This window comes from Scophthalmus maximus, chromosome 3, assembly GCF_022379125.1.
Source record: "Scophthalmus maximus strain ysfricsl-2021 chromosome 3, ASM2237912v1, whole genome shotgun sequence".
NCBI classification, from domain to species: Eukaryota; Metazoa; Chordata; class Actinopteri; order Pleuronectiformes; family Scophthalmidae; genus Scophthalmus; species Scophthalmus maximus.
This window is the reverse complement of record NC_061517.1, coordinates 5,407,768-5,431,744: the sequence shown is the minus strand read 5'-3', so window position 1 is coordinate 5,431,744 and position 23,977 is coordinate 5,407,768. Positions and strand designations below refer to the sequence as shown.

General features: G+C 45.5%; 1 protein-coding gene across 3 annotated transcripts in view; it reads right to left on the bottom strand.

The window, feature by feature from the left end:
- The window catches only part of nckap5l (NCK-associated protein 5-like), a 38,755-nt gene extending 17,008 nt beyond the window's left edge, over window positions 1-21,747 (bottom strand). The window contains exons 1-2 of one of the 3 annotated variants that reach the window (XM_035644526.2): window positions 21,517-21,747; window positions 2,691-2,780 (exon numbers count right to left, since the gene is read on the bottom strand). The gene's annotated coding sequence lies outside the window, so the exon portion shown is untranslated. Of the gene's footprint in view, window positions 1-2,690; window positions 2,781-5,295; window positions 5,460-7,699; window positions 7,863-21,516 lie in introns of those variants that run through there. The other 2 variants (XM_035644528.2, XM_035644527.2) reach the window with 2 other exon arrangements.
- Window positions 21,748-23,977: the final 2,230 nt, after the last annotated feature.

Below are 23,977 nucleotides of genomic sequence, written 5' to 3'. Positions count from 1 at the left end.
TGAGCGGATGGAACAAGATGATTTTTCTTTTTTTGCCTGAGAAATGATACTGAAATGATTTAGCAACACAATAATTGCAGATACACGTCCTGTTGGTTCTAAACGTTGCAGCTCTTATTTGTGTCTTTTTATATAATCTCATTTTTTTTTAATAAGCTGTCTTTATGCCTTTTTTACATTTGATGCGCAACATTTCAAACGGCCTCGTTGTTGAACAGAGCTGCAAAAGCAAACCTGCTTTGCCTGAGCGTTTGAATCTATGCTTCTAGAAACAGAGGGAGGGGAGGAGGGCGGGAGAGCAGATAGACAGTGCGGGAAACACTGCAGCTCTGCTTTGTGATGCGCAGCATTGTCATCATCGTGACGGCGGGTTGCGGGAGCCGGTGACCGGCCCGGGACCCTTGTGCGCGCACACAGAGGCTCATTGACGGGGGCGGAGGACAGGCTCAGTGTGTCCCAGCGGGGCTGCAGTGCCAGGCAGCTCCCTCCGCCGAGCTCGGCTGGCAGACTCGCGGCCGCTGGCGCTGCTGTCAGAGGCCCGACAGAGAGAGGACACGAGGGGAATGCAAACAGAGCTGATGCTCAGCGCCGCTGAGTGGCCTCGCCGCCCGGCAGCCGCGCTGATACGACAACACCTCATTACAAGTGAAAACCCCCACACACAAGTGTAATCGAGGGAAAAAATGTCCTGAAGATATTAAAAGTATGTCACACAGGAAAAAAAAGACCCGTCTGACCGATATGCTGTTGAATATTGCAGCAGTGAGTGAGCGACGTGTACTGCAACTGCTGCACCGCGATGGCTGAGCAATGAAAATGGAAAATGTTTTTAAAGATTCTTTTTGTGTGGGGGCATTTAATGCATTTTTTTTGAATTGTCAAAGAGGCAGACAAGAAATAAGAGATAAAGAGAATCGGTACGACCCGCGGCAAAGGTCAACGGCCAGAATCCAAACCGCGGACGCAGCGGTTACCGTATCTGACATGATGCGCTTGTAACGGCTCAACCGCCGGAGCACTTAGAGGTTAGTATTGTGCGTGTGTGTGTGGTTTTTTTTACTGTACAAGACGTCACTTTGGACTCTCAGAGGTCACGACGGGCGTATTTTTTACCGACCGTCTGACACTCGACAGACCAAACAGACGATCAATTACACCAGAAAAATAATCTGCAGTTCAATCAATAATGAAAACAATAATTAGTCACAGCCCTGCTCATGGGATACACACAGGGGTGGAGCCTCCAGGACCCGCCGGCAGAAGAGATACTGTGTCTCAGTGGGATAAATCAAATCAAATAAGAGTTCTAAAGAGTGTAGCATTTGCCTTAATCCTTAAAGTTTGTCCGCATAACAGAAACAATGTTCTACAGAACATGTGCAAACGAAGAGATGAAGCGGGGAAAAACTAGTGAGGACGCGACACAAAGGCGAACAGATACGATGGAGGTCATTGTCTGCACAAGGCTTTTTGTTTTGTTTCTGGAAATCCGCCCTTCTCAAAAAACACAGCCACTAAATCGGACATTGCCGAGTGTAAACGAGCTTCAAGTTCCAGTGGCCGGAACAGAACGTCGAGGGATCACCGTGCTCATCGCCTCTGAGGCCGAGCGAGCACGTGGTGGTGCTTTTGTTCTTCCCCAAAAAATGAGTCACACTGGATCCCTGCACCAGGAACAATGTGAGCTGCGGGGACTCTGGGCGTGCATTCACCGGCAAACAAATAAAATGCAACTTGACACCGACCAGGGGAAAACGAAAAGGTGTCAAGTGCCGTAAATAAATCGCGAAACAAACCGCCCAGCAGCGACTCTGCTGCAAAGGGTTCGGTCTAACTTCTCGTGGGCGTGCACCGACAGAGACGGAACGAGCGTCTGTCTGTTCTACCCATCCACTCAACGAGCCCGACGACAGACAAGCAGAGGAAATCACACACAGGCAAGAAAACGAGCGATGCTTCTTCACCATCAATGTCAATTTCACGAAGACAAAAAACTCGAGCCGCAACGATCGGTCGATTCATCTGTAGCGGATGATTTCAAGAGTGTGAGGAGGATCTCTGAGGGGGAGGCTCAAGGGAAAAACATGTTGCATCAGTCATCAAAAGGAGATCATGTAGAGAGATACAGGACTCCTGAGGAATTTGACAATTTTATCTGGTGCAGTCTGATGTTATGTCAAACAGCCATATGAAGCTATCTCCGCTCAAATGATGAGAGGGTGATTATTCAATTAACAACAAAAAATCTATCGTTCAAGAAAAAAAAAGCCACATTAAGTGGATCTGGTGTCACAAATGTGAGGATTTGCTGATTTACATCCTCGCAAATTAAATATTTTTGGGGTTTTAGACTGTTGGTCCAACAAAACCAGCAACCTGAAGATGTCCCGTTAAAGACAGGGACATTTTCACTACTTTCTACTTTTAATAGTCAACTGAATAATCCATAAAACAACATGATGATAGATTAATATCGGACAAATTGCATCCTTAACTTGGGCTTTTGCAAAAATCGCCGCGAGCAGTTTTCCGACCTATTCTAAAACAAACAATGAATCCGTTCATCAGGGAATTAATCAGCAGGTCAAAATCAGTAGAGAAGATCGTCGGTAGCCGCAGCCGCGGGGAATTCATTCGTGGAAAAAAGAAGCTCATTTTCGAGCGCGTGGTGAACACGTGAACGCACTCACCTGTGGTTTCAGCTCTTCTTATGATGCTCGATGAGGGGGAGTCGAGTCTCCCGTCAGGCACCTCGGTCTCCCGACAACAACACCAAGGAGCTGAGGAGAGGAGAAAACACACGGGCACGTTTTGAATGAATAAAGAGAAGAAGCAGCCTCCTCTTTCACCAATGAAAAACCTCCTGACATCCCTGTGTACGTCCGTCTGAATCATAAGACCACGAAGCACACCATCTTGGAGTGTAAATGGATCTTTTAAAGTTTTATTTATTGGTGGGAGATATTCATTGGGCGGGGAGAGTTTGAGAGGCCAGTGTCACCTCTGTGATGGGGTGTGGCGGGCAAAGGCTGCAGGTCCCCCCCCCCCGCCCTGCCAGTGAACAGGAAACCGGGAGGAGAGGAGGACGCTCGCTCCGTGAAATGCCCCCGGGAGATACCAGCGCTCCGGCGGCAGACGCCAGCCATGCCAAGACCGCAAGCCCCCACTCCCCTATCTCGCTCGCTCTCCCTCAAATCGCTCCTCCTCCCATCTTCCCTTTCATCTCTGAGTCATCGCAAAGTGTAATGAAAGAAAGACGGATGAATAATTCAGCAGACGCGCCGTTTAAGAACTCCTCTTTTATGTCTTTCAGACACCGACTGCCACACAGTGATTTTTGTTTTCCTATTGTTTTAGTCTAATGTGGGATTCCCCCATTAACAGAGTTCCCTGTTAATGATGTCCTCCTTCCACAAAGGCTTCTTTTATAGCGCCAATGGGACCGCCGCCCCCCCCCCCCCCCCCCCCCCCCCCCCCCCCCCGTCTGCGACAGCGCCTCCTCAATCAGCGTTTTCTCTGATCACTCCAGATATGTGGAGGCGCCGAGCCGCAGCATTAACTCTTCATTTCCAAAAGCACTTCTATAGGGTGCCAGGGCCTGATCCTGTTAGGTCTTGTCAAACTGAAATGGGATTAGAGGTGTTGAGCATCTGCCTCCTCAATCCGGGTTTTAATAGAGCAGGAGCAGATCATCTGATCTGGCCGTGTCCTCGCTGCTACACCTGGTACTGGGGGGGAAGCAGAAGAGCAAAAAAAAAGATCTAACAGAGACGTGATCTGTGATCGGTGTCGTGAAGCAGGGTCACAAAGACGGCAGCGAAAAAACAACGCGCGCACGAGGCGTCAGCGACGGCACGCCACCAGTGTTTATTCACCGAGGGTGCACTTAGATTTTTCCAAGGCTGAGGAATTAAATTCAGACTTTGGAGAAGAAGAAATAAAAGGGTTTGGTGTGACGCCGCGGATGAGGGAGGATGAGCACGTGTGATTCGTGGAATGAGGACAAGGCTGAGAAAGGAAGATAAAAAGAAAACATTTCGCAAGAGAAGAAAATGCACAAAAGCTTCTTAAATCTCGTCAGTCGCACTCTTGGGGATTTGGCAGAGGCAGGGCCGTCTCAGGATATGTCAAACACCAGCCTTTCCATCTGCCAATCTGGAGAAGGCGCAGATTGAAAGTTCTTGCTGTGTCGGCGGGAGATGTAAACAATGTGACGAAAACCTAAATCCTCACATGACGGAATTAAACGAGATCGGAGAAGACTTGAGTCTTTTCTCCCCCCCCCCCCCAAAAATGTAGGCCAATGTCGATTTCTTTTTTCGCAGACACACCATCACCACGCGATTGTCTGCATCATTAATACAGATGCAGATAAATATCAAAGAGGCAGAGAGATGTGGGTGAGACAGAATCAGGCTGGCGGGCCTCCCTCTGTGCCCCGTTTCCTGTCTGATGTTTGGCTACATGAGCCGAGACGAATCGTACACAAGCAATATTTGGGATGAGGAGCGGAGGCGGCAGTGGCGAGAGGAGGTGGGGGAGGGGAGATGCAGGAGGGGAGCTCCCTCTCCCAAAAGGCCCCGAAAGGTTGGATGTGCGCCACGTACGTCTGAGAGCAATCAAACAGAAACGCAAAGGGATCCTTCTTCGAATCTGTGCCAGGCGGCCTCCACGCCCAGGAAACACATCACAGGGCCCCTGCACCTCCGCCGCCGCCACACAAGCGGAGTTTTCCGTGTTATTTAACACACATTCAAACGCAGACAACGTTCAGGCGGCGCCCCCTGCGACCGCGCCAATACGCACATTTGGCAGATTTATGAGACTTTGTTGGCTGCGACCGAAAAACAATCGTCCTGCGATTCTCGCGTCGGTGCGGCCGAAGAAACAAAAGTGATGATGCTCGGTTTTGCTTCTAAGTGGTCCTGTAATGTGAGCCACACACGCACACGAAAAATCTCTCTCCAAATGCCAACCTTCTCCTCCCTCACACTCTCTCTCCAGCACACACACACACACACACACACACACACACACACACACACACACACACACACACACACACACACACACCTGCCTTAAGAGTAATTATGTCCATTCATACTGAGTCAAGGCCATAAAACCAGATGAAAACGTGCTAAAAAAGTTTTCTAAAAGAAAACAACCAACAAGCAAACACAGCGAGAGGCCCAGAACAACTGCATGTCAGCTGTGATAGAATGATCGATCGGTATTCACACATTCACAACAAATTCCCTTTCTCCCCCTCGCGGCACAGAGCGCCGGTCGGCTCACCTTCCTCCCGCTGCCTCCTCAGTCATCCAGCTACCGCATCTGAGGTCTCCTCACCACAGTCAAACGTAAAAAGGCACCAGAAGGAAAGAGAGAGAGAGAGAGAGAGAGAGAGAGTGCGACAGACAGGCCACAACCTCACATTTCTGTTTTTTTTCCGGGCTGAGGAGGAGATTATTTCCCACCCCCCCCCTCCCCCTTTTGAACGTGCCGTCACCCTCCGAGTGTGGCGAGGAAGCCGGTTTCCTCTACGCCGCGGCTAGAAGAGGCCTGTCCTTGGGCATGTGCATTGTGTGTGTGCGTCCCTGCCGTCTGCAGAGGCTGCCATGTCTCCCATTGTTCCAGGGCGAGTGAGGCAGGCTTCCTACCCCAATAGACCCTGCCTACTACAACAGCTGTGGACCAGCCCCCACCTCGCTGCTGCACTCCCTCCTCCTCCTCCTCCTCCTCCAACTCCTGCCTCTCTGCCTGCATGAACTGCTGCTGCTGCTGCTGCTGCTGCTGCTAAACATTAACCCTGCAGCTGCCGGCTCGGGCCATAAAGAGGAGGAGAGGGGGGTTGTGTTTCCAAAAGAGACCCTACCACGGAGCGGACAAAGGAACTTAACGGGGAGAGGATATCCGACAGCCAGGACTGAACTGACAGGACTTTTCTGCACACAGCCACTCGCTCAGTCAGTGGCCTAGAAAGAAAAACAGGCTCTGTGCTAAGAGGATTGTCTTCTCTCGATCACACTGGCGACGCGCGTTGGACCGGGTCCCGAGCGCGTCGACGCTGAGGGGAGAAGAGGAAAGTCGACGGGAAGCAGAATGAATTCTGAACGGGAGATGTGAACAGTTTAGGGCAGATTGTTTTCTCCGTTTATCAATTCTAATCAATGAATCAATGTCTGTGATTTTTAAAAAATTGGCCGGGAAATTGCCAGCAGAGGCCCCAAGGCTGACGTATCACAAGCAGACCTACGCCCATATATCTGTGGGTATTAGCTCATCTATTAGCTTCGCCACCAGTATTGATTTATATACATATATATATATATATATATATATATAATTAACAAGAAATTGCAGGGTGGAAACACGAAAGCAGGTCTGAGGTTATTTCTACAACGCGTCTCTGTGTCATCGTCTGTCGACAAATATAATATATCTCGCTTAGTTTGTGTCACAAAAAGGCGGATATATGTGTCACTGTGGAAGCTGGTACCTGGAACGTATTTGCTTGAAATACTACAAAACATTTGCCATTTGTCTGTCAATCGGCCAAATGATTTACCCTCAGATAACTGTTAATAGTGTCCATATTTTGTCCTCTTAGACAATTTTAATGTGGAGGTCTAGTAGAACAGGTTTTACATGCTGTGATGATCAAAATACGTTTTATTTGTCTCATACCATTCCCCATCTCTGGGCCCGCCTCCCACTCTGCTCTGATTGGTCAACAGCTTAAAGTGTGCGTCACGTCAGTTGTATGTTGTAAAGAGTCACTGTAGCCGCCGTACTGTCGGTGTCAACTGCCAGCACTTTCAGTTAAATTAGCCAGAAGTCGCACGGGCACGTTAACCTGACGTACCAGCTTTACGGGGGGGGAAAAGACAGGAATGCAAATGCGGCATTTCAGACTCTTCAGGGGCGGTGTTGTCTGTGGGAGAGAAGGACTCCCTTTGTCGCAGACGTTACGTTAACTTCAACTTTAACATGCACAAAAAAAAACAATGACTCACCAAAGGAAAAGGGGAAAACCTGAGAAGTATAATATGGGCACTTTAAGCTTTAGAGAAATACCTAATATTATTTCCCTGAGGTTGATGCGACTTATTTAAATGTGCCACTTTGTCCGAATAATGCAAACCCCCCCAAAATATTCAACTTACTATGATACAAGGCAAAGAAAAGCTGCTTGACAACAGAATATTTGGCCTTTTCTGCTCAGAAAATGACTGAAATGATTAATAATGTATCAAAACAGTTCAGAGTTTTCACCTCTTTCACATTGAACATGTTGATTTCTGTGAATGAATCTGTGCGTCTCCCTGTTCCTTCTCTCTCTCTCTCTCTCTCTCTCTCTCTGTGTCTCTGTGTGGTTTTGTCTCTCCAGGTTTTTCACCCTGCGTGACTCATCTGCTCGCCCTGTTAATGAAGCCACATCATCCTCATACCCCCAGACATACCAGACACGCTAAACCAAGTCCGGTGACAACATGACTGAGCGCCAAGGAAGCAGCAGCAACAACAGGAGGAGGAGGAGGAAAAGTCTGGTGTCGTGAGCAGAATGTGGGAGGATGATACAATGAAGCGATAATGGAAGGCGAAACAGCCTCGGCAAACAGTTCTTTTGAAACAAATCCGCATACGTGAGCGATTCCTTTTTTTATTTGACCCTAATTGAGTAGACAAGAGACCTGACCTGGATCGACTTTGCCCCACACCAGACTTCCTGTGGTCAAAACCAAGTGCCCCAGGCTGCTCACATGAATGTCAGTTGTTTCAAGCTATCGTCATTCAGATGTGACCAAAAACAGTCAATCGCCAGTGCGGCGGGCGAGACGGGGCGAGACGGGGCGATTCCGGCACTGCCCCAGATCCGCGGCGGAAAATGTCAGCGTCCAAGTGTTGAGCGAAAGGCCCCCCCTCAAAAAACGATGCTTTCAAGATGAATATCAAACAAAAAAGTCACTGATTAATCCAGTATGAGAAAGAAGAAAAAAATGGGCCGAGCTGCCTTTGGAAATCTGCACAGGTCATGGAGAGCTGGACCATAGCAGAGACAGAACGCACGGCAGACGCTGAGCTTCTCATCGAACACAGGGGAGGAAAAAAGTGGCAGAGAGCAAACGAGCCTGTGTCCGGTGAGGATTTACTGACACATACGGCAGAGACCTGCCCAGACCGTCGTCACGGCCGGGCCTCTAATCTGAGTCCACCTAGTGGCTGAGCGAGAGACACGGAGACACGGAGAGAGAGAGTCTGCATATGGTCAGTGCTGCTCCACCTAAAAACTCTCTGAAACCAGAATGACGCCTCTCCGTGGAGCGCCTACACCGATCCTACGCATGAGTGACTAGTTCTTATAATGGAAATGATAAAGGGAAGTGGTCTCATGACCTAAATTATTTCATTTGTCGTGAAACACAGTTCAAGAAAGTGAGGAAAAAGGAAAAGAAATCCCTGGATCGGCTTCTTATTCCACATCCGCAGCAGAGTGTAAAGGGGCGTTTCTCCAGGCCCAGACCGCGTCCCTCCAGCGAGTCTGTTGGAACTGGGTTAAGCAGTTTTTTTGTGTAATCCCGCTAACAAATACACTCACAACCCCCCACACACAAATTATCACTTTCTAATGTAAGAGGTGGTGGACAAAATCCACAAAAAGGTCTAATATGTAATATTTCCAACAAAAAAATGTCTTAAAAACGACGAGAACTATGTGATATATGTGGTTGAGTTATCACATTCAATTTTGCAGATGCTTTTTGTCCAAAGCAACATACAAAATTGTTGTTTTGTTTTTTTACTCTGGCAAAACTGGGAAACCGAACCCCCGACCCTTCTGTACCAAAGTCAGCGGCGTAACCCACTGAGCTATAACATCTGCTATGTACTTACATTATCCTTAATGTTTCCAGCAATTTTCAAAACCTGAAGAAATCCGACATTCCTACGTTCACCGGGGACGGTTCGTGTGATCGGTTCGGTTTGTCTGGTTGTGTGTTTGTTCGTAAGGAGGATTACTCAAAAAGTTACGGACGGATTTGTATGAAAATGTGATCAACGATACGTCTCCGCCATAGTGACAGGTGAGTACATTTTGGCAGGGATCCAGATCTGGATCCGGAAATTTTTTGAAGGGAATTCTTTACCATTGCGAGATGACATTTTGAGTCACATCTTCAAAATAAATGACATTTTATAGAATATAGAATTTAGAGTTTTTGGGTGAAACAGCAAATATGTGGGGGATTCCTCACTCTTGTTCTAATGAAGGTAATGATCCGCTTCCTTTGGTCGCCTGTCAACGGCGTCACATCCCCTTCCCCTGCCAGAGGAGGTCATAAATTCACCGTTTTATCCAGTTTTTATATTTTTAAATATTTTTTTTATACACATTTTGGTATATATTTCAAATGAACGAAGGTTTAAAGTCACCGAACATCTGGATCTTAAGCTATCGGAGGAAATAAAGCTCAGCAAACGTTATCGGTAGCTCAGCTCGCATCTCCTCCAGGACGTCCCGCCTCCGCGGCATCTGAGAAAATCCCAGATTTCGAACGAGAAACTGCTTCATTCAGTAGTTTTACTAGATCTAATCCTGTGCAGCTAATACTGCTCCTGGTAAAACAACAACTCCTGAACGATGAACACTGCAGGAATCCTAACCAGGAGGAGTTGACTGACCCGACGGCAGCGGCGGCGAAGGCAACAACTCCCATGATCCCACGCCACTCCACAGTGTCACCCGACTTTCATTACTGTTTGAACTGAGACACGTTAAGCAACGACATCAATCCTAAAGTTTATCTGATGTTACCACACGGCGTCAGCCGACTGAGTTAGATTAGTCAATTGGACACTTTCCAAAGTTAGTTTTTTCATTACAAAGGTCCCTCTGTCTTGCTGTTGCACTAAAGCTCGGCGAGAAAGTCGACATATAAATTTGTTTTTGATGTTTGATGAGGTGGAAAAGTTGGTGTATCTTTAGAAACATTATGTGACCGATCTAAATGATGACGTGCGTGTAGCACGCGACTTCAGACGAATCCGCCAGGTCCGTGTGGATCAATGAGGAGACAAATTAATACATGACACGTACATAATGGCAACATTTGCATCACGGTTTTTACTCTGCGCTCGTCCCGTCCTCTGCCTTTAATATCATGTTTTTAACATCAGTTTTCTTTGCTCGTGAACGGTGACGAGGAGAGATGAGAGGTTTGATACGAGACGTTTGTTAAAGTCAGACCTGAACAAATCCTGATATATTTTGCCAACAGGGAACCAGACCCTGAATGCAACCGTCGTCCAGGGAAACACAAACCAGACTGTAACTCTGGAAGACGTCCACCCGATTTTGTCTAAATCTGTCACTTTATCACAACATTCCCTCTTAAAATAGATTGTTGCACAGAATGAGGACTGTGGATTTTGTCCCTCCACCTCTTTCATTGAGGGGACGTTAGGAAGGGAGGTGAGCCTGGGGACCCAGATGGACTCTGGGAGCTCATTGGGAAGCGATTCCCCACCGGCAGAAATCTTGCCGGTCCAATCACGACCGACCATTTGATAATGGGCGGGGCTTATACCACAAGACTTTTGTTAACAACCAAAGGCGGCTGCCGCTGACGAACGAGCATTTGACTAAAATTAAAACGATATTTTCAACTGTCTCCCACAAAAAACGACGACGCTCGTTCACAGACGTTGTGGCGTCTCCTCTCTGCTCTGGTCCGTTGACATTTTCGGCGTCGCTCATTTTTGGTCTGCGTTCGTTGGGAACGCCTCTTGGAAATCGAAAAAAAGGAACCGAGAGGTCCCAGACTAAAATGCATTTGAGTATTAGGCTAAGCAGAAGTACAGTTACAGCAAAAGCAAGTGCATAAGACATGAAAAAAGTCAATCTAGAGAGTGAAACAGCAGCACACAGCACGCAAACAGTTAACTACTCGTCTCGCTGGACGAACGCCCGTCAGGGGATTGTCATACCTCCACTGTGTCAGACATTAACTCTCATAGACATCTGTATGGGATGAATGGGACATTGAGGGAGCGGCTTCCCCTCTAAGAGGGTCAAAGGCTGAACAGGCCGACATGACCTGAATGAGAGCCGGTCACATGGTCCCCTGGAGCCAACACAAGGGGAACGAGGATAACTCTCCACATAAAAGGCCTATTGTCAGCCCCTCCGCCATCCACTTTCCCCTCCAAGTGAGGATCTTCACCGGGTGCTCAGAAAAACTCAACGGCAACGTGGAGATATAAAGAGAGGCGGACAAATAAGGACGTCACTGGGCCCGTAAAATGTGTCTTAATGGAGGAAAACCTGCCTTTCAAAACTCGCCGGAGAAACGAAGCTTCTCCTGCAGGCGTACTGGATCTCCTGACATGTGACTGACTTCACATTCAAAGCAAATTTCAAATTGTCAAGCACGACTTGTCCCGCCGGCCTCGCACTCGACGACAGTGACTCGGTTTCCGGTACATTCACGCAGCTCCTTGTGCGCCGATTATATGAAATGGCGCCGTCAATAAAAGGCAATATCGGCCTAAACAAACAGGACGGGAAGCAAACGGAGAATCTTTGCTGGTCGGACAAAAACGGGCAACTTGGAGACTTTCTCTGCTCTTCGCTTTGATTGATTGTTGCAGATCAGATTAAAAGTCAACTTGAGCTCTGGGAGACATTTTTCACCCTTTCCTGACATTTAATAGATTCAGCTATTATTCAAAAAGCATTTGAAAGATCATTAAAACATAATCTCTGGTCGCAGGAAGCCCTACTTAAAGAAAACCAGGAAGCGATGGTGCGTTAGCAGATGGTCCGACGTTACCGTTTGTGGTCAGACGGCGGCTGAAGCGAGGGGTCGTGTCAGAGAAGTCCTGAATCGTGTGTCGTAAATCAGACTCGTGGGCTACAAACCCCCATTGAGGAGCAGACAGTTTAATGGGGGGTAATGTGCACAGCTCCGCGCGAGGACGGAGCTAATGCACCCACAAGAAGTGTGACACTCGGGCCCTCGACGAGGAGATGTGCAGGGTCTCCAGCTGGGGGCCATAAAAACCCCCGGTGGTGTCGGCGGAGGCCTCTCGCGTTAATTTGCACGGAGATCCGACTAAAGCACGGAGCTTTAGTCGGATCTCATTAGGGAGTCGGGAGTTGCATTCAGCGAGCCATTATCAGCGGCTGCTTGGTTTGGGGGAATCGTAGCTGCTGTATCTGTGCGACGTGTGCGAGAGAAACGTTGAAGAGTTACAAATCGCAAAATGAATCAGCAACTTTTTTTATTAGGGCTGCAACTAACGATTATTTTAATAATCGATTAATCTGTTGATTATTTTCTCCATAACATGATCGTGTTTCCCCAAACTCCAACATGATGTTTTGTTTTGTCCACACACCAAAGATATTCAGTTTACTGTCATAGAAGAGCAAAGAAACCATTATTCACATTTAAGAAGCTGAAATCAGAGAATTTGGCCTTTTTTTCATAAAAACTACATGAACCGATTAATCGATTATCAAAATAGTTGGCGATTCATCTCGTAATCGATTAACTGTTGCAGCTCTCACTTTGATAATGATGATCCTAAATATTTTGGGATTTAGCTTCTCAAATGTGAAGATTTGCTGCTTCACTTTGTCGTATGTGACAGTAAATTGCTTTTGAAGCAATTTGTGTAAAATAAGAAGGCTGAAGGTTTTATTTTTACGATGCTTATCCGCAACTGCTGGACATGTAAATAAACAACCGTTTGCTAAAAACTTTCAACATATCACTTGAAGAAATGTCAACGTAGGGTCCACCACTTGGTGCTAGGAAAGCAATCATCAGATTCATCAGTGCTGGAACTAATAGATGATCGTGGCACAGTTCGCAGCCTCAGAGGAAACTTCACAGTCTCATTCCGCAGCTCACGATGACCTTAATAAATCCCTCACACGTGAAAGGATTCAAAGTTTGCGCTGCAGTTAATTTCTGCGATCATGAAAAAGGCCCCAGTAATGAAAACCATTTGTCACGGCCCCCTTATAAAAGGCAGGTTTTCATACCACTGCAAATACTCGGGCGGAGAGGTGGCGTCCCCTGCCAACCAGACCGCGAGCCCCGTGTATCCAGGCCGCCTGCCGGAGGAGCAGCTGCAGCTCTGTCCGGCGGCTCCACACGAACATTTCCGTGTGTTGTCAGCAAGCGTCTCTCTCTTTACTACCTGATCCCCGGTGAGTCATATTCGCACCGAAACGACTGAACCCTGACATGACTGGAAAAAATGTGGAGGGGTTGAACAAGACACGCTGCCCGAGGGCCAGACAAGTTAATCCAGGTCATCAGCAGCCGTCGTGTCCGTGAGTTGCTATGGCAGCACCAGGAAACTGTGAAACGCTGTTATCCCGTCCTCGTTGGGCTTGACTCGGGTTTTCAAAGACGTTTGACATTAGATCGCCATGGCGTCATCAGTCAGACTGGAACCTGACAGTTTTACGATAACATTATTAAAGTCATTTAATGATAAAAAACAAACATTTTCCTCAATAATCGTAATCGTAAGTTGATTGTTCTTTGTATAAAATGTCAGAATACACTGAAAAATATCCATCACTATTCCCTGAAGTCCAAGATAACAAATTCAATTGTTTTGTTTTTGGTCTCAAGAACACGCAGAAGTTGAATGTACCATCAGTGAACTGGAGGAAGGAGCACATTTATTCGCATTTGAGAAGCAGTTTGGCTAATTTTATATACTTATACTCCGGGTAAATAAAGAACAATGACGCCAGCCAAAAGAAGGTATAGGAGGAGCACAAGTGGTTTAGTTATGGACATTTTCTCCACATCTGGCCACATCTGGCCGCCAGCCGCGGCGGCTCAAACCCGAACCAGGAGTCACACTCATCATCCACATCCTTTTCCCAAGGTCTGGCCAAGAGGAGGAAGGACCTATTTATGGTACAGAATAAATGATAATATGGGGGGGGGGGGGGGGGGGGGGGGCTGTTATATATGGAGATCCTGGTTTAAGCCTCCAAACAATCTGCTCCCCATCACACCGACAAACACGACCTCCATGGGAAGAGCGCCGCATGTTGTTCAGGGTGGCGCATGGGGCCGGACCGACGGAGGAGAGGTTTCGAAAAAGGAAGAGCTCATGAGAATTTCAAAACACCGAAGCACCGGCATTTCAGTAAGCACCTTGTGGGAGAGGGTTTAGGGGCTGAAGGGGGGGGGGGGCGGCAGTGGTGCGTTAAGCTCCTCAATAACAACTTATTTTAAGACAAATGAAAATAAACTGCAGGGGCACACAAAGACACACTGTTGGACGCAGAGGACAGAAGACACAACGACCCACTGTTGGTTATTCTCCCTCCTAATCCAAGTAATCGCGGGTCATGACGAAAATCGGCAGTTGAGAATCCAACAGATTGTGTCTGCACCCAAAAGCAAAAAAAAAAAAGGAGCAAAATTATAGACATTTATTCCTTTTGTGGCCAAACAGGACGTGGCGGAGACCTGGTTTGCCTGAATTGATTAAAAGCTACATTCCGAGCAATATTTTCTCTGGCCCGGACCGATGAATCGAATGTTTGTTGCAGCTGCGAAGGCTAAAGCTGTTTTGCCAACTTCAATGTTTATGTGACCGCAGATTCCTCTGTAGGGTGGATTGTGAATGAGTCCTCTGCTTTTGGTGGGCTCGCTCTCTCGCACACCATTGGGATTCCTCAGGCATATTCAATCGTGCATATTTTAGAGGCCATATTTTGACACCGCGCACCGCGGGCTCCAGAGCAGTTGATGTGAAGATGGGAAACGGCAAAGCCGAGACTCTAAGTTGTTCTCTGTGAACACTTCTGGAGGAGCAAAGAAACCAGGAAATATTCAGATTTGAGAAGCTGAAAACAGAGAATTTGGACTTTTTTTTAAATAAAAACTACTGGAAACGATTAATCGATTATCGAAATATTTGCCGATTAACTTAGTAGTCGATTATAATAATAATAATAATATATTTCATTTAAAGAGCACTTTTCATTGCTAATCGGTTAACCGTTGCAGCTCCATTATAATCCCAAGGGTTTGGCAGGGTTCAAACACAAGAAAACAAAGGGATGTGTGTGTGTGTGTGTGTGTTTGTGTGTGTGTCTGTGTGTGTGTGTGTGTGTGTGTCCGTGTGTGTGTGTGTGTGTGTGTGTGTGTGTGTGTCTGTGTCTGTGTCTGTGTGTGTGTGTGTGTGTGTGTGTGTGTGTGTGTTGGGGTGGGGGGTGGCAGCGCAGGCGGAGATAATTCCTTTGATCAGAATATGTGCATTGTATGCGTGTAAACAGCCACGGTGATGATCTCTTGCCGAGCTCACAGTCAGCCCTCCCTCCCGCTGTGAGCTTCGCCACATCAGGCCAACTCTGTGGAGTAATTGATGAATATTTTGCGATGCTAATGCAGGAGCCAGCAGAGAAGCCTCTGGTGTATAAACCGTTGTATCTACGGTACCTGCATGCATCAGACGTGGGGGGGGGGGGGGGGGGGGATAAAGGGCTGAACTGATAGCTGATAAGGAGAGAGGTCCCAGCCCCGGCCTATAGCCTATCTTCAAAGCAGCGTTGTTTATGCAAGGGAGGGGGGTTTGGGAGGCATATGAGCAAGATAGGCCCGACTACAGGAGGTTCTGACCCGTCTGCGCACCCCTGCTAGACTTCAAACTGACTGAATCATTGTCCCGTTGCTCTTTTTCCTCCCTGTAAAACTGGTGAACTACGACCAAATAAAGTGACATTTCACAGAGCGACTGACCTTGACACTCCGTGAGGTCTTTTGCTCCATTAAAACCCAAGATGCCACGAGCTCATATACATCGATGTGCAGCTAAATCGATTGGTGGATCGACAGAGAAATTACCAGCAACTGTTAACGCTGAAGCAAACGAATGACGCAAAGAAAAACTATGTCAAACAATAAACCTGCTCGTGCTCAATAAACGTGTGGATTTGATGCTTTTTTCCCCTGTTTTATATCCTTGTAAACTGATTAGTTTGGGGTTTGAGAACAAAACAAGACATCTGAAGACATCACAGTGGAATCTGGGAACATGACGATGATGGAAATGTTTTCAGTATTTCTACGAGTAGGCAAGATTACATACAGAGTCAATGCAAAGAGTAGAAACTCGCGTCATTCACTTCACTCGCTAGAGTTGACATATTTCAAAACATATCCGCGTGACGCAACTTCACCTGTCAGTCAACCAGCGTCGCCCGCCGTCACTGACGTCCGCGTCCGAAAAACAACGGGCAGATGATCCTGCGGCCAAAACTCGTGTGTCGACATTTGTCGTGAACAGTCAGTGAATTAATCGACATAACCATACAGTTGATCAAATGAATGGTGACAATGTGCATGGCAGTTTATCAGAGCCAAATCTTTTCTGTTTATCAACTCATGTTTCTGCTTTTAACTTCTTGCTTTGTCCAACCAAAAGTTCACAAACCCAAGGAAGCAGGACGCGGTCACAGCAGAAAAGCCGGACGTTGGGGATCGTTGAGTGAAAGATGCTTTTAGTCAAAGTGGCTGTTTTCTGATGAACAACTTTTGATTAATCGACTCATGTTGCAGAGTCTTTTTGTTGTAAAAACCAGCTTCCTGAAAAGACAGAGGTGAAGACTTCGCTCAGCTATCACAACTGTTTGCGATACATTTTTCTGTCCATCAACAAACCAGATTATTCACCTAAGTGTTTAAGCTCTTATTATGCTTTGCGGTGGACTAAAATGCCCTAATAAACAGTTTAATAAACCAGAACCAGTTAACGGAACCAACAGCCAAATTAAACACTTACTCCGTGCCACGTTTCCCTTCTATAATAAAGTCCGAACGCCGTATGTGGCGTCTGCAACAAGATGTGGGACACAAAGGCCGAGTGCAGAACATCTGGGAACAATTAGAGGCGGAACAGAGCGGGCGAGCACTTATTCTGCCCATTACACACGAATAAGTCACTGGCTCGGCTTTTCATGATGTAATGCGCCACAGCTTGGATGTGCAATCTCAAAAGTTGCGCTGGGACCGAGCTCTCGCGAAAAAAACTTCAATCGAGCTCAAACGCGGGCGCTCACACACACACACACACACACACACAGTCCATAAACGTAATCTAGCGAGCGTAGAGTGGAACCACATTTGTCCGCCGCCCTGAGCTCATTCCTCAGGATGAAATGTTCGCAGCGCCGGTGGGTCCTCGTGTGTCTTGACCAAACATTATTGTTCCCAACGCAGCACGTTTCAGCCACGTTTACTCTGGAATCCTCCCAACATCCACTGCTCAAGGCTCAAACCGCTTCACTTTGCATGAATCGACAACGACCACAACAACAACAACAAAATCCAATAATTCAATATCCAATGGACGTCGAGGGCGCTGCACGCCTCGCCCTCTTGGCTGCTGTCGTTGCTTGGCTTCGCTCGTTTGACCCTCACTTCATGACACACGTGAGTGAGCAGAGTTTGACACTGGAAGGCGGTTTTCACCGTCGTCTGCTGCAGGAGGAGAGAGCACGATTTGATGATTTGAGGATTTGAAAAAGGTCACAACCAACTAGTTTAGAGCCGATCAAGGCCGGGGGACATCTTCTGTTTCGTAGTTTATCTTCATTGGGATTATTTTAGCCGACAAAACGGCGTCAAAAGGTTCCACCCTGGTTTCTGATCCAATGATATTCAGTCCAATGTGATAGGAGACAGAGGAAAGTAGAGCTGCAGCAGTTAATCAATTAATCGATTAGTAATTGACTACTTAATAATTGCCTACTAATTTGATAATTGATAATCGGTTAAAACATTTTAATTGGCAAAATAATCAAAATTTTCTGATTTCAGCTTCTGAAATGTGAACATTTTCTGATTTCTTCACTCCTCTATGACAGTAAACTGAATATATTCCATGTGTGGACAAACAAAACATCATCTTGGGGGTTTAGGGAAACACGATTGTCATTTTCAACATGTTATGACATTTTATGGATCAAACAACTAATCCATTAATCGAGAAAATAATCAACATATTAATCGATAATGAAAATAATCGTAAGTTGCAGCCCTAGAGGAAAGCAGAAAATACTCACATTCCAGAGGCTGTAGCCAGCATTTTTTGGGGATTAGTAGATTATCAAAATGGTGGTAGATTATTTTTCCTGATGAATCGATTTATCAATTTATTGTTGCGTCTCTAAACTTTTTAAACAAAATTTTTCCTTATTCATAGTTTGTAGATTGTTTTTAAAGAGGGAGAAGGAGTAGATGATGACTTTTCAGGATTTTCATTGTTGAACAAACAAATGAAACATCCAGTATATTAATATCAAAAGCAGGAGAGAGCTGCAGCGCGTAGTGATGTCACCTGAGTCGACGTCAGTTTAAAAACGACAAGATTGAAGATCTTTAGAGAGAGTCAGAAAGAAGTGACTTTACCAGACCGTCATCTCTCATCGACTACATTAGCTCAACGCACCCACAACGCTGGACGACCTGTCAATGGTTGTGTTGTGTTGTGGGTAACGCAGGCGCCAGGTTTTGCCAATGAAGAAGAACGCCTGGAATAAAAAAAAAAAGCCAGAATCTTCTGGTTCTGATGCATCGATGTTGGTCCTCTTAGTTTTCATGGCGAGTGCAGTTGTGGTTATAGAAGTGCAACGTGAAATCTGCACGGTGCCTCTTTTAAAAAAATCATGTCTGGAGGGACATTTTTTCAATTTAGAAGATCAAAAGTCTACATTCTAAATCCCCTCGTCTCGAACCTTTTCATCTCATTTTTCAGGGAACTGGTCCATCGCGCTCGTTCCAGTCATGATGTCAGCGCTTCATTGGGCCTTTGTGCCACTAAAGGCTACATGGATTTCCTACATGATAAATGACATTTATCCGCAATTGCCAAAAACAACAAACTGCGGCATGACATCAGTGGACAATTTGGAAAAAAGACACCGGGGACACGTCATCTCTTTTCAAAGCAAAAATGTGTTTAAAAGAAGAAAAAAAGAAATTGCCGCCTGCAAACACTAAAAGATTCATCGAGCATTTTCACAGGACAGATCTTCAGTGAAACTTAAATATTTTACAGCCTGAACGCCGGCCATCTCTTCGGGCCTTCCATCCGCGTTTCCTCTGACCTAAAGCTTTTGGTCTTTGTTCAGAAAAGCGTCGAGACAATGAGAACCGCATGAGCGTACAAACTGGCCTCCAACCAACGGGCTCAACAGAAAGACTCTGTGGCGATTACACAAAAAATATCTGAGATTGTTTAAATCTGATATAGCGCTACGGCTTATTAAGATTAGTGGCACGTGTTTTATTGCCAATAAAAACCCCTTCGCTGCGAAAACAACCGAGGAACAATCCTGCTCCTCGTGATGAGAACGCCATTCAGAAAATGCGGCGGGTTTCACATTTACTGAAAAGCAGCATTGTCAACGTTCGATGCGATAACACGTATCTACTGGCAACGCGGCTTCGACCTCAGATCGGCCAACGTGGGCACCGATCACATTGATTGCTCTTGGACTGAGGAGTACGAGTTTTGGAGCAACCTCATTACAGCTGCAATCTGTTGTGGATTTATCGTTAAACAGAGAAAATAATGCAACAGTTTATTATATAGAGGAATAATTGTTTCCAGCCTCTTAACCATCGAGACCTGCTGTTTCTTTGTCTTTTGTGATGAAACTTTGAAGATGTCAGGAAGCTGCGATCGACGGGTTTCACTGTGTTCTGATGTTTTATAGATTGGAAGATGAACTAATGAATCAGTAATGAAAATAGTCATCAATTCGCTGCTCCTCTGCCGAGAATCAGCCTGTCAAGCATGAAAACGGGGTCGTTCACTTCTCAATCGCGTCACAAACTGCGCGCTGCTCGTAAATCAACACTATCTCTGCATTTCCACTCGTCCGCCTCGTCCTTTTCAGTTGCGCCGGAGTGGAGACACCCACAGCACAATAAAACTTAGAAACTGCCACAACAATGACGATGACGATACGCAAAACTGGCCGACATCGTTCCTGCTCACTGTCAATCAAGTTTCTGACTATACTTAGCACAAAATTCCACTTGATCTGAAAGCAAATCGGTTTTCATCCACTTAGTCTTTCCGTTGCAGTTGGTTGCGTTTTCTATTTTTCCTTTTTTTCTTCACCAATGTGCCAGTTTTTTCACCACAATATTCACCACATGTGTTTTTCAGCAACATCCCCTCACATCATTTCATGCACAAATTGGAAAATGCACATTAAAACAGGTGGACACACTCATTGTGGAAAAGTAGAAAACTTTACATCGGCGGACACGTTCTAAGATCTTCTGGCGTGTTTTAAGACATACTAGATATATACGGTATAGATCATATTTGATCTATTTCTTCTTCACTGAAAAATCCAGTCTATGAATATACAAAACAAGACACTGCTGGACGTCTCCTCCTCCTCCATTCTCAGGGTTTGTGCACTGACAGTCGTACGTTGCGTCTTGGATAACGATTGAAAATCATCTCGTACGTGAACATGATCATGAACTTGGATTGGAACACGAATTCTTTTCACCGGAATCTTTTTTGTTTGATTCTTGTGTTCTCATTTATACATTTTTGTTTTAACATGTTCAAAATAAATAATAATAAAAGGCCAACTATGATTATTTTGGATTAAAACGGCTCAATGACTTGTTATTACATGAAGCAGGGTGGTCCGTCCTCCTGCACTCCTTCTTCCCTTGCTGCAGACACGCTGACATCTTAATTCATCCCCTGAACATCATCACTGTGAAGCTGATGTGGTTTAATTAAAGCCGGGTGGAGGAGGAGGAGGAGGAGGAGGTGATGGTGGAGCGCATCACTGTCTGCAGTCCCTTTTTTTTAAATAGACTGCGTTACAGAGTCGCACTTTATTCTCTGCATCAGTGTGACACGGAAAAACGAACCAGCTCGGCTCCAACATGACTCAGATGAGGAGAGTTCCTCGTCCATGTTCCCTCTTTTCAGGTTTCAGCGCCCAAAGCCAGGCAACATGCTTATGATACATTCAAAAAAAATTATGAAATGTATTTTTCTTCTTCGTGGACATCAGGCCCTCCAAACCCCAAAAAATCCAAACCCCTGCAACGACATGGGTCGTCCCCCCCCCCCCCCTTCCCCCTGCGCCCCCCCCCCCCCCCCCCCCCCGGGTAACGTCGTTACGCCCTTGTCCCGCAAGCAGCGGAAAAAAAAAACCGAAAAAAAAAACCGCAGGAAAACACAAGGGGACGTTTTGGCCTTTTTCTTTCATTTGAGACAAAAACGCGCGACGCCCCGCGGCCACATTTGCGCACCGTCCACTTCCACCGCAGCCGTTTACGCACAATGGAAGAAAAGGAAAGAAGACGGGAGAAAAAAACGCGCACCGTCGGAACATCGGCACGAAGATTGTCTCGAGCAGGCGAACACACACACACACACACACACACACACACACACACACACATGATGAAACATCGATCGACTCACCTCAGTCGGTGGAGACGTGTCGGACACCGGGCGGCGGCGGCTCCATGGTCGGTCCGTGTGTTTCTGAAGGGAAGCGTCTCCTCATGTTCGTGCCTCCTCTCGCCTCCTCCTCCTCCTCCTCCCCGCAGCAGCCGCTCTCTTCCTCTGCCTCTCTCCCGTGCTCTGTTTGGGTTCAGGAAAAGTGATGATGTCATTGGATGAAATTGCATTACCCGCCCCATCTCTCTCCTTCTTCTTGTGCGTGTTGCTCGGAGGCTGCCCCACGCTGCCAAACACAACTCCACCATATACTTAGAAGAGGCGGGTTTTCTTCTCTGTGCCTCAAAATATCGTCCGGCATTTTAAAAATACACATTTAAGAAGGGCTGCAAAAGAAAAAGGAATGGTTTCTATTTGAGGATGAGAGATGTGTGTTTCCTTTTCTTTCTTTCTTTCTTTTTTTTGGAGCAACTGAAGGATAATAATAATAATAATAATAATAATAATAATAATAATTATTATTATTATTATTATCATAACTTTTCATTGCTAAAAACAATCTCAAAGTTTTTAAATCTAAAGTGATAGATACATAGTTTAACCCACACAGAACCATTGGAACAGGGAAATGGAAATCAGATAAGCCCCCTTCATTCCTACATTGGATCAGAGTGATGATGTCCTGTCTAAAATTATTTTTTTAAAATCTGATAGGTCGCAGAATAAGTTGTATGCGATATGGTCCCCTTTTATTAGACATGTAGAAACTTTGGCTCTTGCATGAAGAGGCCTAATATCTGGTTGGACATACACATTTGTCCACACTTTTCTTTTTTTAAACTATTCTATTCGTCTTCATTTAATTAATTAATTTACCTACTTCTTTCTTTTCTCATTATTTTTATTTACCCATCTGTCTATTTATGTATCTATCTTTATCTTCAAAGGTATGGCGTACCTTGCAGATGTATACTGATAAGTTTGTGTATGTTGTTGTCTGTGTGTCTACATGTGAACAGACCCTGGGAGGGTGGGGAAAAGGGGTTAGTGTAGGAACCTGTATCAATGTATCTTGTTTCGCACTTCTTGTTGTGAAAAACTTGAAAAGAAAGTTGAAAAAAGAAAAGAAAGAACCATGAGAACAGAATAAATACATGCACATGACAAAGTGAGACAATCAATGAATGCGTGCGTGTGACTTGCAACTGTCAGTTGGAAATGGCCTGAAGGTGACCTCTGGTAAAAGGTCAACTCAGAATCAATCTTTGTGGGATTGACGCTAACACATAATAATTTTGTTGGGACATAATATCATGGACCGATACAATACTCCTACTACTACTTTGCATTCGAATATGAACGAGTAGAGTGTTCGTCACGTCAGATGTGTTCTTTTCCCAAAGTTTTGTCTATTTTAAGAACAAAATCATAAAAAACAAAAATCATAATTTTGTTATGGTTGCTCTACTTCAGTTTGGGCACAGAACCAGCAGCCGGAGTCACAAAGGGACAGTGACTCCAGGAAATACCCACTTGATCCACCTCATAATTCTCATATCAGCTTTAAACTGTGTTTTGTTTTCCTCTGTGAACCATTTGGGGGTAAAAAAAAAATCATTCTTTCAATGTTCATGTGGCCAAATGATGCTTGAACAAAATGTGTTGAAGAAAACAAAAAGGGGAAAGAACATTTGACTTTTCCCCTCAATATGTTTTAAGAAATAAAAAGGGTATGAACGTGTTTGCAAAATGTATGTATTGATCTATTAAGTTGCATATTGATACTTCCAATACTGACGTTACCTGTTCTAGGACTGATTCATTAGATTAAAATATTGATATTTAAACTCAGTAATTTGGGGTAAATGTATGTTATCATCAACAGTTGTAGGTCACATGTAACTACAACTCTGTAGAAACAGTCGTGGCAGGTACAGTGTGTTGCTATGGCGACGTTCATCACTGACCGTGGGAAAAAGATTCACTAGAGAGATTGAGACGGATGGTTAGTATTCTGTTTAGACGTCAGTCTGGAAACACAAATATTTTTCCATTCTCTTTTCTCCTCATGCTTAACCAGACCTAGAAATTACTATAATCAGATTCCATACTTTTCCAGACTGCGTAGGAACCCCAGATCATATGAAAGATGCAGAGTACATGGTATAGTTCAAGCACTAAAGAGGACATTTTTGCAAATATTAATTTTGGCCATTTGAGGCTTTTATCATCGGACGATAGAAGACATGATGTAAATTATATGCAACCAAGTTGCAGACTGGACCAAAAGTTCGCAAACCGTTCCAAGATCCAAACTGTCCACCTTTTCAGAATTTTCGGAAAATTCTGAAGGTTTACCGTTTCGCTACACGTTCCAAACGTGAGCGGCACAACTGAAGGAGTCAAGCAGAGACGTGTCATTAAAGTCCGACTGAAAACATTTGTCAGGTGCAAATAAATAGATTTCGTTCTGTCAGACAGA